Source organism: Ovis aries, chromosome 3, assembly GCF_016772045.2.
Source record: "Ovis aries strain OAR_USU_Benz2616 breed Rambouillet chromosome 3, ARS-UI_Ramb_v3.0, whole genome shotgun sequence".
Lineage (NCBI taxonomy): Eukaryota > Metazoa > Chordata > Mammalia > Artiodactyla > Bovidae > Ovis > Ovis aries.
This window is the reverse complement of record NC_056056.1, coordinates 137,927,395-137,942,128: the sequence shown is the minus strand read 5'-3', so window position 1 is coordinate 137,942,128 and position 14,734 is coordinate 137,927,395. Positions and strand designations below refer to the sequence as shown.

Below are 14,734 nucleotides of genomic sequence, written 5' to 3'. Positions count from 1 at the left end.
GTACCTTTAACTCAGGAAATAAGTAAATGTGAGCCTGCCTTCCAAGGAGCCAACATTAGACTGAAATTGATTTCCCAACAGAAATGACGGAAGCCTAAAGACTGTGGGTTAATATTCCAGAAAGCACGAAAGAAAATAAATGCAAACGCGCTCTATGATCAAAATGTACTTCAAAGGGAAAGAAAACATACCTCATAAAGCCCTGGCGAGGCGAGGAGAGAGGAGGCCCACGCCCTGCGTGCTGGATGCCTGGTTCCACACCACTGTTTACCGTGTGGTTTGGCACCAACAGACGGATTCAGCTTCTCCAGATCAGGTGGCCGGTGGCAAGAAGGGAGAGGACTGTGAAGAAGGTTCGAGCTTAGAAGACAGCCTACCCCAGGGCCAATGCAAGCACACCTCTCTTCCTGGCCCCGCAGCAGCACTCACCGGTGCTTTGGTCCTTGGCCTCGGTGCAACCACGCGGGCCGGTTCCGCCCACCTGGCGGCACCATGGCAACCGTGATGAAACTTAAAGCTGGTTTCTTCAAGCTGGCTCGTTCGGCCATGGCGCTAGCATAATGGAGGACAAGCTGGTGGAAGTCCTCGAGACCTGGGAGAGTGAGGAGCAGAAGCCGTGCGTGGCATCCTGAGAATCATCAAACCCCGCAAGCAAGTGCCTATCTGGTCCATCCCCATCCTGTGCCAATGCGGCTCCTGGGAGGTCACTGAGGGCTACTGGGTCCAGCAGAGCTTAGCATTGCACACCCTTCAAAGTAAGTATTGGTTAGTGAGAAGATGCGAGTGTAGATAAAGTAAAAGCTTTGGTTTGCCTGATGATGTATAAATGTGCTATGTTGATGTACCATTTGGCGGCGCTAAGGCTGATGTTAAGCTCAGTCCCAGGAACCATACTGATAATACAGTGGAAAATATCACAAGGAGGTTCACCATGGAGCTGAAAAAACAGAGCTTTATTGGTCCTGGCATTGATGTGCCTTCCCCAGTCAGGGCCACAGGTGAGTGAGAAAATGTCCTGGATTGCTGATACCTGTGCCAGCACCGATGGGCACTGAGATATTAATGCACATGCCTGCTATTACTGGTAAATCCATCAGTCAGAGTGGCATCCACAGAGGTATCCCTGCCACTGGTCATGGTGTTTGCCATGGGATTGAAAATTTCCTCAATGAAGTTTCTTACACAAGCATTTTACGAATACAGTGGGGTTTGGAGCTAAAACATTTTTTCAGAGATTCAGCAATGTGGGCCTATACTGTATGGCATATTTACATCATATTGATGCTAAATGTGTTGATGGTGGTGCAGTCGATGGGAGCATATGAAATTCAGATGGCACTGACCCAAAGGAACTAGAATACTTCAAATTGCAATATGAATCAATTCTGGACTTCCCCAAAGCAAAACCCTTGGTAGGAAGCATCTTGGAAGCAGTCTGTGACATACCAGTCCCTGCAGCCAACGAGAAGCAGTTGACCAAATCCAGTGCACTGAAAGCAAGGATCATTGCTGAAGCTGCCAGTGGGTCAATAATTCCAGAACCTTAGGTTTTTCTGAGGAAGAACAGTATGGTTATTTCTGATCTCTACTTGAATGGTAAGGGCTTCCCTGGTGACTCAGACAGTAAAGAATCGGCCCACAATGCGGGAGACCAAGGTTCGATCCCTGGGTCGGGAAGATCCCCTGGAGAAGGGAATGGCAACCCACTCCAGTATTCTTGGGCTTCCCTGGTGGCTCAGATGGTAAAGAATCTTTCTGCAATGCAAGAGACCTGGGTTCAATCCCTAGGTTGGGAAGATCTCCTGGAGAAGGGAATGACAACCCACTCTAGTATTCTTGCCTGGAGAATCCCATGGACAGAGGAGCCTGGCAGGCTACAGTCCATGGGGTCTCAAGAGTTGGACACAACTGAGCAACTAACACACGTACACACACTTGAATGCTAAGGGAGTGGCTGAGGAGTATAATCATGTCAGCTATGGCCATTTGACCTTCAAATTTGACAGATTCTAACCACCACTTGTTCACGTTTTTTCAAGAGAATTTAGAGAGAAAATTTGGAGGGTGTGGTGGAAATAGTCCCATTGTACCCACAGCAGATTCTAAAACAGAGTACCAGGTACATCCAAGAAAGATATTGTGTAGTTTGGTTTAGCTTACACTATGGAATTTTCTGCCAGGCAAATCATGCCCACAGCCACAAAGGATAACCTAGGATTGGCTGCCTATGTCAGTGCCATTGAGAATGTCTTTGGGGTATACAATGAAGCTGGTTAACTTCTTCACTACCCTATTTATCTAAAACTTCTGCTAAACTATCGTTAAGTTCTATAACCACAGATATCTTTTTGTTACGGACATTATTCTCAACAAGTCAACCCAAATCAGCCCTTTAAGAAAGAAATTAAGGTTTAGAATATCTAGACAGGTTGAAGAGTGTGAAAGTATTACAGAAATTAACTGTGCCAGAGGGCTGTTTGGGATATCATACCTTTAAATAAAAAGACTCTTTTTCATCTAGTCATGCTCCCTTGCTCCATAGCTTGTTCTCAATATGTTAGTTACCTGTTGTTTGACCTCAGTCATCAGTTGCTTGCAATATTTTGCTCTGGCCAAGTCTGAGATGGGACTGTAACTTTGCATTTAAGAAGTGGGTGTTTAGCATTTTCAGAAAGTGGGATGGTCCTTAAGTGAGTTTTATTACTTCACATCAGCAAAATAACTCAATTTCACAGGTTGCAAGCAAAAATAACAGTTGTTACTCTTTATGCAATCTATTATTTTAGAATGAAATAAGGACACGATGCTGTAATAAAATTGCCTTTAATCACTTAAGCCTATACTGGAAGCAATGAATGCTTATAAACATGAATTTAGAAAGCTAGCATTTTTATGATATCAGTGGTATCATTTGTAGCTCATCAGTTCTGTATTGTTATCCTACAAACATAAAAAGCTAGATGGATAATTGCTACAGTTTTGAATATAACAACTATCCATCTATAGAAGATAGATGGTGGAAGCTGTTTTTGTTATGGCTCTTTGAATTTGCTAAATGCAAATATGACATGCAGTCCAAAAAATGCAGTAATCTCCTTATCATGTTAATTAGTTTTTCATTTCTCTAATTACCTATTGAATTCAAGTAGAGTATAATAATTCAAGTAGAGTAACCCAGAAAAATACTACTTAGTCTCCTTGTCTGGAGTCTGCCTGGCAGCTCTAAGCACTGCCGATGTCCCCAGCCCTGCCTGATTTTGTATCCCTTTTCTTTTAGAGACCTCATATACACACAAGCTTAATTAACACAGTGGAACTTAAAATATTGAGTTGAGTGTTTTGTTTGGGGATTTTTTGGTTAAGGCCTTTTGAACAGCAGAACATCAGTGAAATACTAGACATTATTTATGTAATGAATGAGTTAATTTTAAAAAACAGTCATTCTCTTTCAGAAATTTCTAATTACTTTGTAACTTTATGACTTAACCTTAATATGTTAGTTACCTGTTGTTTCACCTCAGTAATCAGTTGCTTGCAATATTTTGCTCTGGCCAAGTCTGAGATGGGAATAAAAATAACTGTTTAAAATTTACCTTTTCAAAACAAAAAAAAAAAAATGAAAGGGAACTATTTTCACATAAGAAATAGCTGAAGACATTTGGCACCAATATACTTTCCCAACAGAAATAACTGAAAGTATTTATACAGAAGGAATAAGTTCCTAAATGGAAACATTTTGAAACAGAGGAATGAATTTAGAGCAGCTGAAAGTTTGAACATGTAGGTAAATTTAAATGGCTATTGATCTCATAATAACAATAATGTCTTGAGGTATTATACACACATGTACATATATATACATACATACACACATAATCAAAATACATGATAATAACCTTACAAAAGGCTGGAGAGGGACAAAAGTTTAAAACTGTGCTGAGATCTTTATATTGTCCCCAAAATACTATAAAGTACTCATTTACAGGATGCATATGCCAATATGGGACTTCCTAGGTGGCTCAGTAGTAAAGAATATGCCTGGCAAGCAGGAGACACAGGTTTTATCGTTGGGTCAGAACTATCCCCTGGAGAAGGAAATGGAAACCCACTCCAATTATTCTTGCCTGGGAAATCCCTTGGACAGAGGAGCCTGGTGGGCTACAGTCCATGGGGTCACAAAGAGTCGGACATGATTTAGTGAAACAACATTAACATATGCTAATATCCAGGGTAACAACTAAAACAAGGGTAAAATTTTGTCTCTTAACAGAAAGAAAACATTTTTGTATTTAAAAAAAATTTTTTTTTAATAAAAGGTTAATCCAAAAGAAAGTAATAGAGAAAAAGGATATCAAACAGGTATGACAGTAGTAAGATGGGAAGTTAAATCACTAAGTATAGTAAATGTGATGGACTAAATACTGACTAAAAGAGATTATCAGCCAAATTCTGCTTTATCTTAAATATCAGATACAGAAAGTTTGATGACAAAAGCACACAAGAAAAGCAACATCTTCTAAAAAAAAAAAAAAGTTTGTCAGCCAACAATAGGGGCTACCCCTGTGGTTCAGCTGGTACAGAACGTACCTGCCAATGCAGGAGATGTAAGAGACACAGGTTCAACCACTAGGTCAGGAATATTCCCTGGAGAAAGGAATGGTAACCCACTTTAGTATTCTTGCCTGGAAAATTCCACAAACAAAGGAGCCCTTGGGGTTGAAGAGTCAGACATGATTGAGCACACACACACCACTACCACCAAGGCAGCAATAAGGTCTTGGTCAAAGGCTCTCCTTTGTCTTTTTCCAGGGAGAGATGTTAGAATTGGAGAGGTAAATCTGAGATTGTTCAAGTGGGGTGGCACTCACAGTCAGTTCTAGTTTGTACACATGAGGCAATATCAATAACCTACCCAGAGGTGCTTTTGGAAAAGCTGCAGTCTAATTCAAAAGAATAGCTGTTGTTCAGTTGGTAAGTCAGGTCCAACTCTTTGCAACCCCATGAACTGCAGCATGCCAGGCTTCCCTGTCCTTCACTATTTCCCCAAGTTTGCTCAAACTCATGTCCATTGAGTTGGTGATACCATCCAACCATTTCATCTCCTGTCACCGCCTTCTCCTCCTGGCCTCAATCTTTTCCAAAATTAGGGTCTCTTCCAAAGAGTCACCTCTTCACATCAGGTGGCCAAAGTGTTGGATCTTCAGTTTCAGCATCAGTCTTTCCAATGAATTATTTTGTGTTGATTTCCTTTAGAATTGGCTGGTTTGATCTCCTTGCTGTCCAAGGGACTCTCAAAGGTCTTCTTCAGCACTGAAGTTAGAAAGCATCAATTCTTTGGTGCTCGGCCTTCTTTATGGTCCAAAAAAATAGAGACAGTAGCATTTGAGAAGCAATACTCTCTTTAGCTCAAACATACAGGTATAGTCCTGGGCCTGGGATCACTGGAGCTGCTAAAAATAAAATTAAGTGTTTTTAAAAGCCCAGTGTCCAGAAATCTCTTTTAAAAGGCTCCACATTTACCACTCCTCATTTTCAGGTCAGACACACAATGACTTAATTGAGTTAGGAAGCCTTTTATGATTCTATCATGTCTTTAATTAAAATGTCTGAATTTCATATTCTAATTGTTCAATTAAGTCACTGCTTTATGGATTTTGAAAGGTCCTTAAAATACCTGTTTCCAGGACCTTGATAGTATTTCAGCTGCTGTTTCAGTTAAAGAGTAAGCAAAGTACTAAGGAGAAATGTCTATTCTTACTGAAATCTTTTTTGAATCTTCCATAAACATTGGAAGTGGCCCTATGTCAACCACCTTTTAGCATTATGTCACTCTTTGTTCTTGGGAGATTCTCTCCGAGGCCAATTTTGAGTAGTTTTTCTCCTGTTAACATCCGGGATATTGCATTAGTAACGTCCGCAGCAGAGACTTTGGTGAGTGACAGAGAGTATGTTTTTGTAACAGGCATTGTCGCATGGCTTGGACACTTCCATTCCTATTTATAGCATGTATCCAACTGGCTGCCTTCAGAAAGGAGACCAAAGCATCACCTTGGTATGCCAGTTCTCTGAGTCAGTAATTGGGTTATTTTGCTGAGTATCTATGTGATCTACTCTAATTTTCTTTCTAAAATCCCATAAGTCTTCCACAACTGTTCTTTACACACAGCATTCTTTAATTGTTCATCCATCAAACATTTACTAGCTAGACCACTGGGTCACTGGCTATGGCCTAAGTCTGTGATAACCTGACTTTTTATGTACCATTTTACCAATTAGGACTTTGTTCTAGAGCAAAATTATTTTTGTACTGCTAGTGAACTGCTTTCAGTTCAGTACATTGTACAGAATACTTTTGCCTTTTCAACAAGGGATTTACTGTCCATTGGGCACATAGCTGGAGAAGGAAATGGCAACCCACTCTAGTATTCTTGCCTGGAAAATCCCATGGACAGTGGAGCCTGGCAGGCTACAGTCCTTGGAGTTGCAAAGAGTCAGACAAAATAGCCACTGAGCAGGCATGCATGGCCACATAGCAGCAGGCTTCTACAAGAAATGTCATTTTTCAATACAGGAGCTCCCACTAGTGGAGCAAGCAGACTATAACACTTCAATGAGAAGGGGGTCATAAAAGTCAGATCATTCAGATCCTGCCAATAGAGAGGCTACCTACTCATGAATATGAAACCATGTCCAAGCCACTGTGTCCTTGTCTTTTGAAGTAAAATGCTGATTCAAGAATTAATGATTGGGAAATGTGCAGATACAGAAATAGTTGTTGGACTAGGGAACTGATTTAGACTGTAATTCTGCCACATAATAGTATTACCAAACACCCAGTTCCCCGAAAGATAGAAAGGCCTGACACACATTCCTAAGTTGTTTTACAGAAAGCAGATTCCCCTCCAGATGAAAACTGTGACCACAAGAACATACACCCTAGATTGGTTGAAACCAGAAGGCTGATGCTGCTTGAAACTTCACCTCGATGCCAACCAGTCCCAGAACTGTCCACGAGCTGATCACGCCCTGCTCCCTGGACATTATAAAACTATTCACTACCTCCCCCGGGGTGGGTCAGACGGTCTTCAGGGAATTAGCCCACTGCAGCCCCTTTTCCTGGGCAAAGCAATAAAAGCTACTCTTTTCTACTTCACCCAGAACTCTGTCTCCGTTTCTATTTGCCACCGGTGAACAGAGGCTGAGTTTCAGCAACAAATAATGTACACTCACTCCATCTCAGCATATTCCTAAGTATAGCATTTGCATTTTTTCAAGGAATTTTGTTGTACAGCGCTCTCTTTGTATGAATGTCTTCCTTAAATCACTCATATCTTGGTAATTGGTTGTCCTTCAGCCAAATGGGTTGTTTCCATCAGAGCTTAACAGCATGCTAGGAGCTGTGTGTGAAGTGGGTTGTACTTAGTCACAGCATAATTTTCTAATTCAAAACACCACTAACTGCCATTGGGTGGCAGAATTAGACTTTTGCTAATAACTTCAGTCTACCTGAATGTTAATAGTAGACATGTATAAAATCATTGGTCCATTAATATTGTATAGTAACAGAGATGCAGCTTGTATTACTACCCTTTGAATATCCTCAAAGACATCCTTTGTTCCAGTTTATTTGTATTTAGTCTTTTTCCCTAGTTAACTCTTTAAGAGATGACAGGATACACGAATGTGCTGTGTATCCACTAGAACCTATTGCTCTACAAGATTTTGTCCCTTTTCTTGTTACTAGGACCCGATGCAGATAGTAATTTATTCCTTACTATTTATGAAATGTTACTAGAGGCCTCAACTTGGGATATCCCCAAATATTTGATTTGTTTCAGCCCTAAATCAGTCACCCTTGACTACTTCTTCACATGGTAATTTCCAAATTCTCTTGGCTTCCTTTTCCAAAGAGGAAATTTTATTAGCAATAATATTGATGATAATAATAATATATTAATTTTATATTATTATTATATTGATAATATTGAGGATATTATCAATGTCATGAATCAGCTTACTTTTGGAAGCGGTCATATCTAAATCTGGTTGTGACAGTGACAGTATGATGCACAATTCAGGTACCCGTATAGAAGGGCAGCAATTGAATAATGGAGTCCATCTTGCAGGAAGAGGAACTGTATTTGACCTGCTTTCCAGAATGAGGTATAAAAAAACCGAGTCACTTTAAGCAAAGCATTGACCTTCAACCTGCTGAACTATCCCCATATCTGGCATAGCCAAGGTTGTGGATAGAAGCACTTAAAAATTCAATAGTCAATAGTCAGCTGCTCGATGTTTTCCATAAGCCTTACAGGAATATTACAGAGAGAGTTAGAGGAGACTTGCACTCCTATTCTAATGCTTCTTAATAAGGACTGAGGTTCACTGTTCTCTTGTATTCAGGTACTGACTAATAATTACTATAAAAGAGGGTGCAGGCAGTGCTAATGGAGCCCATTTAACGTGTAATTGGAACCAAGCAAAGAGTGAACTTTCCCAACATTTGGCTACAAGCTGATAATAGCAAGGCCCTCTACTCAAGTACCTCCTCTCTTCAACACATTTGGGCCAATGTGATGTCACCTCAAGATGTACATCTGTACATCTCTCACTTCTCATTTCCTGTCTACACTTTTACTTGACCTTGATACCTTCCGCCACAAAATCAGCATAACATCTCAAGGTTTATTTTGGGTCCCTGAACATTGCTTTCTGATTTCCCTGCAAATACAACAGACATCATGTAGCAGAATTCCTAGAGAAGTTAGTATGTTTTCAGTGCTAAAAAGCATAGAGGTTATTATAATACTAATTTGGGGATGATCATGGACAAATTTAAGAGATGAGATAATAAAGATAGAAATGAGGTTTTTCATGCCTATACACAGAACTGCCAGAGCCAAGTATCTTCAACAGCCGTATGGTTTTCAATTAAAAAAAATGTATGTTTTTTGCTTAATAAGCTGAGACATTTGGAGAATTGATATCCTTTTTCACACTGTAGCAGCTAATGGTGCAATGTGCTGTGTTCAGTCACATGTGTCTGACTCTGAAACCCCATGGGCTGCAGCCTGCCAGCCTCCTCTGTCCATGGGATTTTCCAGTCAAGAATACTGGGTGGAGTGGGTTGCCATTTCCATCTCAAGGGGATCTGCCTAACCCACAGCTAGAACCTGCATCTCCTGCATTGCAGGCAGATTCTTTACCACTGAATCACCTGGGAAGCCCTCTATTTCTTATGCTTATATACAAAACTGACAGAGGGAGAAGGAAAATCACTAGGAAACACTGCGGTCTGAATGATAACACTACAGCACATCATAATCTATTATGACTCAACGCGTGGATCCACTCAACAAGTAAATACTTCTTGAAATAAAATCTTAATCACTAAGCCTTGAAATTGTCCTACAGCTATTGCAAGGTCTGCGGATATATAGATTCATCATACTACAAAAAGTTTACTGGGTAGTTTAAGCAAATGGCTGGTTACTGAGTTTTTCTCCTTTAAGTTTGTCATAATTTTCTACTCATTTTATCTTCAACTCACATGTACTTTGGAGTGGGAAATGGCAACATACTCCAGTATTCTTGTCTGAAAAATCCCATGAACAGATGAGCCTGGTGGGCTATGGTCCATGGGGTTGCAAAGAGTTAGATATGACTGAGCACGTGCACGTACACACACACACACACACACACACACACACACGCAGGCATGCACCCGTGTTAAGTCACTTCAGCCGTGTCTGACTCTTTGCAACCCTATGGGCCATAGCCCGCCAGGCTCCTCTGTCCTTGGCATTCTCCGGGCAAGAATACTGGAGCGAGTTGCCATGCCCTCCTTTAGGGGACCTTCCTGACCCAGGAACTGAACCATGTCTGTTACGTCTCCTTCATTGGCAGTCTGGTTCTTTACCACTAGTGCCACTTGGGAGGCCCACATACACATATACACAGTGTCAACTGAAACATAGTTTTTATTAGGAAAATAGTTAAATACCCTCTGCCTCCTCTTTCCCTATGAAACTCCTTAGCAAGAGTTCACATTTTGTAGTTCTGGTCATTGCTTCAACTTAGAGATTCCAAATGCCACATTTAAGGGAGTCCCATTGACACTACTGACTACAAAGTCTTACCTCAAGTTCTCACCACAGGGAATAACTGGGTCTGCTTCAGCCATCCTCTGGGCAACTGACGCCTGGGAGTCAAACTCTGACTACTTCAGAACAGCTGAGGATCAATTAGACTGATGCATTCTATAAATGGCTGAGACTAACCATTTAGAAAAACAGGTGCAAATGAAGAGGTGGCAGGATGATGGTGTCTCGGACAATCTGAGAGAATTGCCCTATATTATTTCACTTTAACCATGAAGAACACAAGAAAACGTTTTCAGTAGAATTTTATAATGTCAGTCATAAAGCCAGATGTAAAGCAAATATTTTCTCCAGATTATTTTCATTCTTAGCAGGTGAATCAAACATAAGCCCTGCAGCCACCCTGGGGAACAGACCATCTTCTGAAGCAGATGTACAGGTAACATACATTTGGGTACTGGGAAAGGACTGGGGTGTGTTCATGACTGAACAGCTGAAAAGTAAGGGCTCAAAGTCCCCCTTAGTTGGGTTATGAGTTTATTGGGAAGAGGGCAGTAAAGGAATGGCCAGGGACAGAAAAATAGACTCAGCCACTATGAAAAGTCCTACAAGTGACCCAAAGTTCCAATTCTAGTACATCAGACCAAAGCTGGAACTCACGGATAACATCCAGTGTTCAAATAGATTATTTCTGTATATCAGACCTGAGTGAGTAGAAACCAAGTCAAGGGACACAGAAAGGTCTTGGTACTGAAATATTGAGAAAAGTGTATCAGGATGAAAGTCAAAGGATAAATCCAAATATCTACACAATTGAGATATATAGGACTGACTGCTTGCTCTATTTCCTTCCTTAGGAAGCCTTCTTAGGGGAATTAACAAATACATACTATTATATATAAAACAAGCAACAAGACCTACTGTATAATACTCCAATGCATGCATGCTCAATCATGTCCGACCCTTTGAGACCCTGCAGACTGAAGCCCGCCAGGGTCCTCTGCCATGGAATTTTCTAGATAAGCATACTGGAGTGGGTTGCCATTTCCTCTTCCAGGGGATCTTCCCAACCCAGCAATTGAATGCACATATCCTGCACTGCAGATGAATTCTTTACTGGATGTACTGTATAGTACAGGGAACCATATTCAATTTCTTATAATAACCTCTAGTAGAAGAGAATCTGAATATATGTATATATCACTGAATATCACTGAATCACTATATACCCAAAACCAACAAACTAAATTAACTGTACTTCAATTTTTAAAAAATGGTAAAAAATAAATAAATAAAATTTTTATAAAGAAGCCTTAGAATGAGCACAGAAATATTATTTAGTAAGGATTTCTTCTTATGGCACAGGAAACAGCCACAGTTGGTGATTCCAAAATAATTTAGGTGTCCTGGCAAGCTCTCAAAGTTCTAGGAACATGGGACCCTGCCTTGGGTGCCTGCTCAGTCATGTCCAACTCTTTGCAATCCCATGGACTGTAGCCTGCCAGGCTCCTCTGTCCATGGGATTTCCCAGGCAAGAATACTAGAAAGGGTAGCCATTTCCTCCTCTAGGGGATCTTCCCAACCCAAGGATCAAACCAAATTTCCTACATTGCAGGCAGATGCTTTACCACTGAACCACTAGGGAAGCCCCTTGGGTCCCTACTTTACTACTGTGCCCAAGTGAGTGGTCCACGCCATGGACCCTGGCACAGTATTCCTTTAAATTACTTCTTCTTTATTTGAATGGAGGCCTGACACTTCATGGAAAACACATCCACCCCAGAAAGTAATTTTAGGACAGGAGCCAAGGGTCCATGTCCTATTTTCCTTGTCATTTCTTGAGTCTGGCTGCCCTTTCCTCCTAAACAATGCTATCCTCAGTAACTTCAAGTTATTTGATACTTGGACACATCAGTGTGATTCCAAATGCCAGACTGTCTTCCAGTTTGGAGATGGGAAAAGGAGAACAGCTACATTTAATGATTTTAAAATGACTTTATCACACCCCCTTCGATAAGGAAGAGGATCAAAAGTGGAAAGAACAGCTCTAACTCTGATAAGGGGATCATCCTACCTGAGGATATTATTTTTGTAGGCTAAATTATAATTACAAATAATAATGATGATTATTACATTGAGTAATACCATATAGAGTTTTTAATGCACTTCATGTGTTATCACACTTAACTGTCACAATAACTCTAACAGAGTAGTCTATTGCTACCCCAATTTTCAGCAAGGAAACAGAAGTCTAGGAAAACTATGTGACATGCACAGGGTGGAGCTGGGATTTGATCCTAGTCTAATGCAAGAGCCTATATCTTTCGTCATTGTACTAGGTTTTTTACCCATATTCTGAGCTCTAGCAATTAAGAAATGTCCATGTTTTACCAAACATACCTTGCTGCTTCCCAACCCTAAACCTCCTGGTACACAGCTTAGTTGTTGCTGTTCCATTGCTCAGTGGTGTCTGACTCTTTGCAACTGCATGGACTGCAGCATGTCAGGCTTCCCTGTCCTTCACCATCTCCCAGAGCTTGCTCAAACTCATGTCCATTGAGTCAGTGATGCCATCCAACCATCTCATCCTCTGTCACCCCCTTATCCTCCTGCCTTCAATCTTTCCCAGCGTCAGGGTCTTTCCTAATTAGTCCTCTCTTCACATCAGGTGGTTAAAGTATTGAAACTTCAGCTTCAGCATCAGTCTTTCCAATGACTATTCAGTACTGATTTCCTTTAGGATTGACTGATTTGATCTCTCTGAAGTCAAAGGGACTCTCAAGAATCTTCTCCAACACTACAGTTCAAAAGCATCAATTCTTCAGCACTCAGCCTTCTTTATGGTCCATCATCCATACATGACTATTGGAAAAACCATAGCTTTGACTAGACAGACTTGTGTTGGCAAAGTAATGCCTCTGCTTTTTAATATGCTGTTTCTCATAGCTTTTCTTCCAGGGAGCAAGCATCTTTTATTTCTTGGCTGCAGTCACCATCTGCAGTGATTTTGGAGCCCAAGAAAATAAAATCTCTCACTATTTCCACTGTTTCCCCATATATTTGTCATGAAGTGATGGGACCAGATGCCACATTCCTAGTTTTTTGAATGTTGAGTTACTGCAAGCATCTAGAATGCAGTAGTTTTAAGCCAGGTTTTTCACTCTTCTCTTTCACCTTCATCAAGAGGCTCTTTAGGTCCTCTTCACTTTCTGCCTTAAGGGTAGTGTCATCTGCATATCTGAGGTTGCTGATATTTCTCCCGGAAATCTTGATTCCAGTTTCTGCTTCATCTAGTCCAGCATTTTGCATGTACTCTGCATTTAAGTTAAATAGCAGGTGACAATATATATCCTTGACGTACTCCTTTCCCAATTTGGAACCAGTCCGTTTTCCATATGTGGTTCTAACTTGCTTCTTGACCTGCATACAGGTTTCTCAGGAGGCACGTCAGATGGTCTGGTATTCCCATCTCTTTAAAAATTTTCCAAAAGACACAGATGTATAGAACAGTCTTTTGGACTCTGTGGGAGAGGGAAAAGGTGGGATGATTCAGGAGAATGGCATTGAAACATGTATAATCTCATATAAGAAATGAATCGCCAGTCTATGTTCAATGCAGGATGCAGGATGCTTGGGGCTGGTGCACTGGGATGACCCAGAGAGACGGTATGGGGAGGGATGTAGGAGCGGGGTTCAGGATTGGGAACACGTGTACACCCGTGGTGGATTCATGTTGATGTATGGCAAAACCAATATAATATTGTTAAGTAAAATAATAAATAAATAAATAAATGCAAAAAATAAAAAAGAATGAAAATTTTTTTTTAAAAAAAAAGAAGAAACAGGCTGCCTTCTCCGTGCTCCAGAGTTGCGGTGGACCCCAGAATTGAGAGAGATTATAGAAAAGATGGCGGAGGAATAGGACGGGAAGATCACATTCTCCCTCACAAATTCCTCAAAAGAACATTTCAACGCCGAGCAAACTCCGCAAAACAACTTCTGTAGGCTGGCAGAGGACATCAGGCAACCAGAAAAGCAGACCATTGTCTTCAAAATCAGGTAGGAAAAAATATAAAAGACGAAAAAGGAGACAAAGGAGGTGGGGAGGAGCTCCGTCCGGGAAGGAAGCCCGTCCCGGGAAGGGAATTTTAAGAAGAGAGGTTTCCAAACACCAGGAAACACTCTCCCTGCCGAGTCTGTGGCGAGCCTTGGAAACACAGAGGGCAACATAACAGGAAGGGAAAAATAGATAAATAATTAAAACCAAGAGATTACAAGCCCAACAGTAACTCTCCCAGCGGAAAAGCAGCACAGACGCCTGCATCCGCCATTGGGAAGTGGGGGCAGGGCAGGGCCGCGCGGGAGGCGCGGGCTGCAGAGCTTTGCAAGAATCAGGCAGGAACGCCCCACGCGCAACCAGAATGATCTAACTTGGGCTAGCAAACCAGACTGTGGGATAGCTACCACGCGAAAAGCTCGAACATAAGACACCGCCAGGACCCAGCACAGAACAAAGGACGGAACGGAAAAGCCGGCTGCAGACCATTCCCCGCCGGGGACAGGCAGCCAGAGCCGTAAGGACTGGAAAGGGGCAATTGCAGACCCGGAGAGACTTTACTTACCTAACTGCAAGC

General features: G+C 41.4%; 1 pseudogene; it reads left to right on the top strand.

Moving 5' to 3' along the window:
- Window positions 1–163: 163 nt before the first annotated feature.
- On the top strand, window positions 164–2,277 carry LOC101103713 (glutamate dehydrogenase, mitochondrial-like; annotated as a pseudogene).
- The last annotated feature ends 12,457 nt before the right edge of the window (window positions 2,278–14,734 follow it).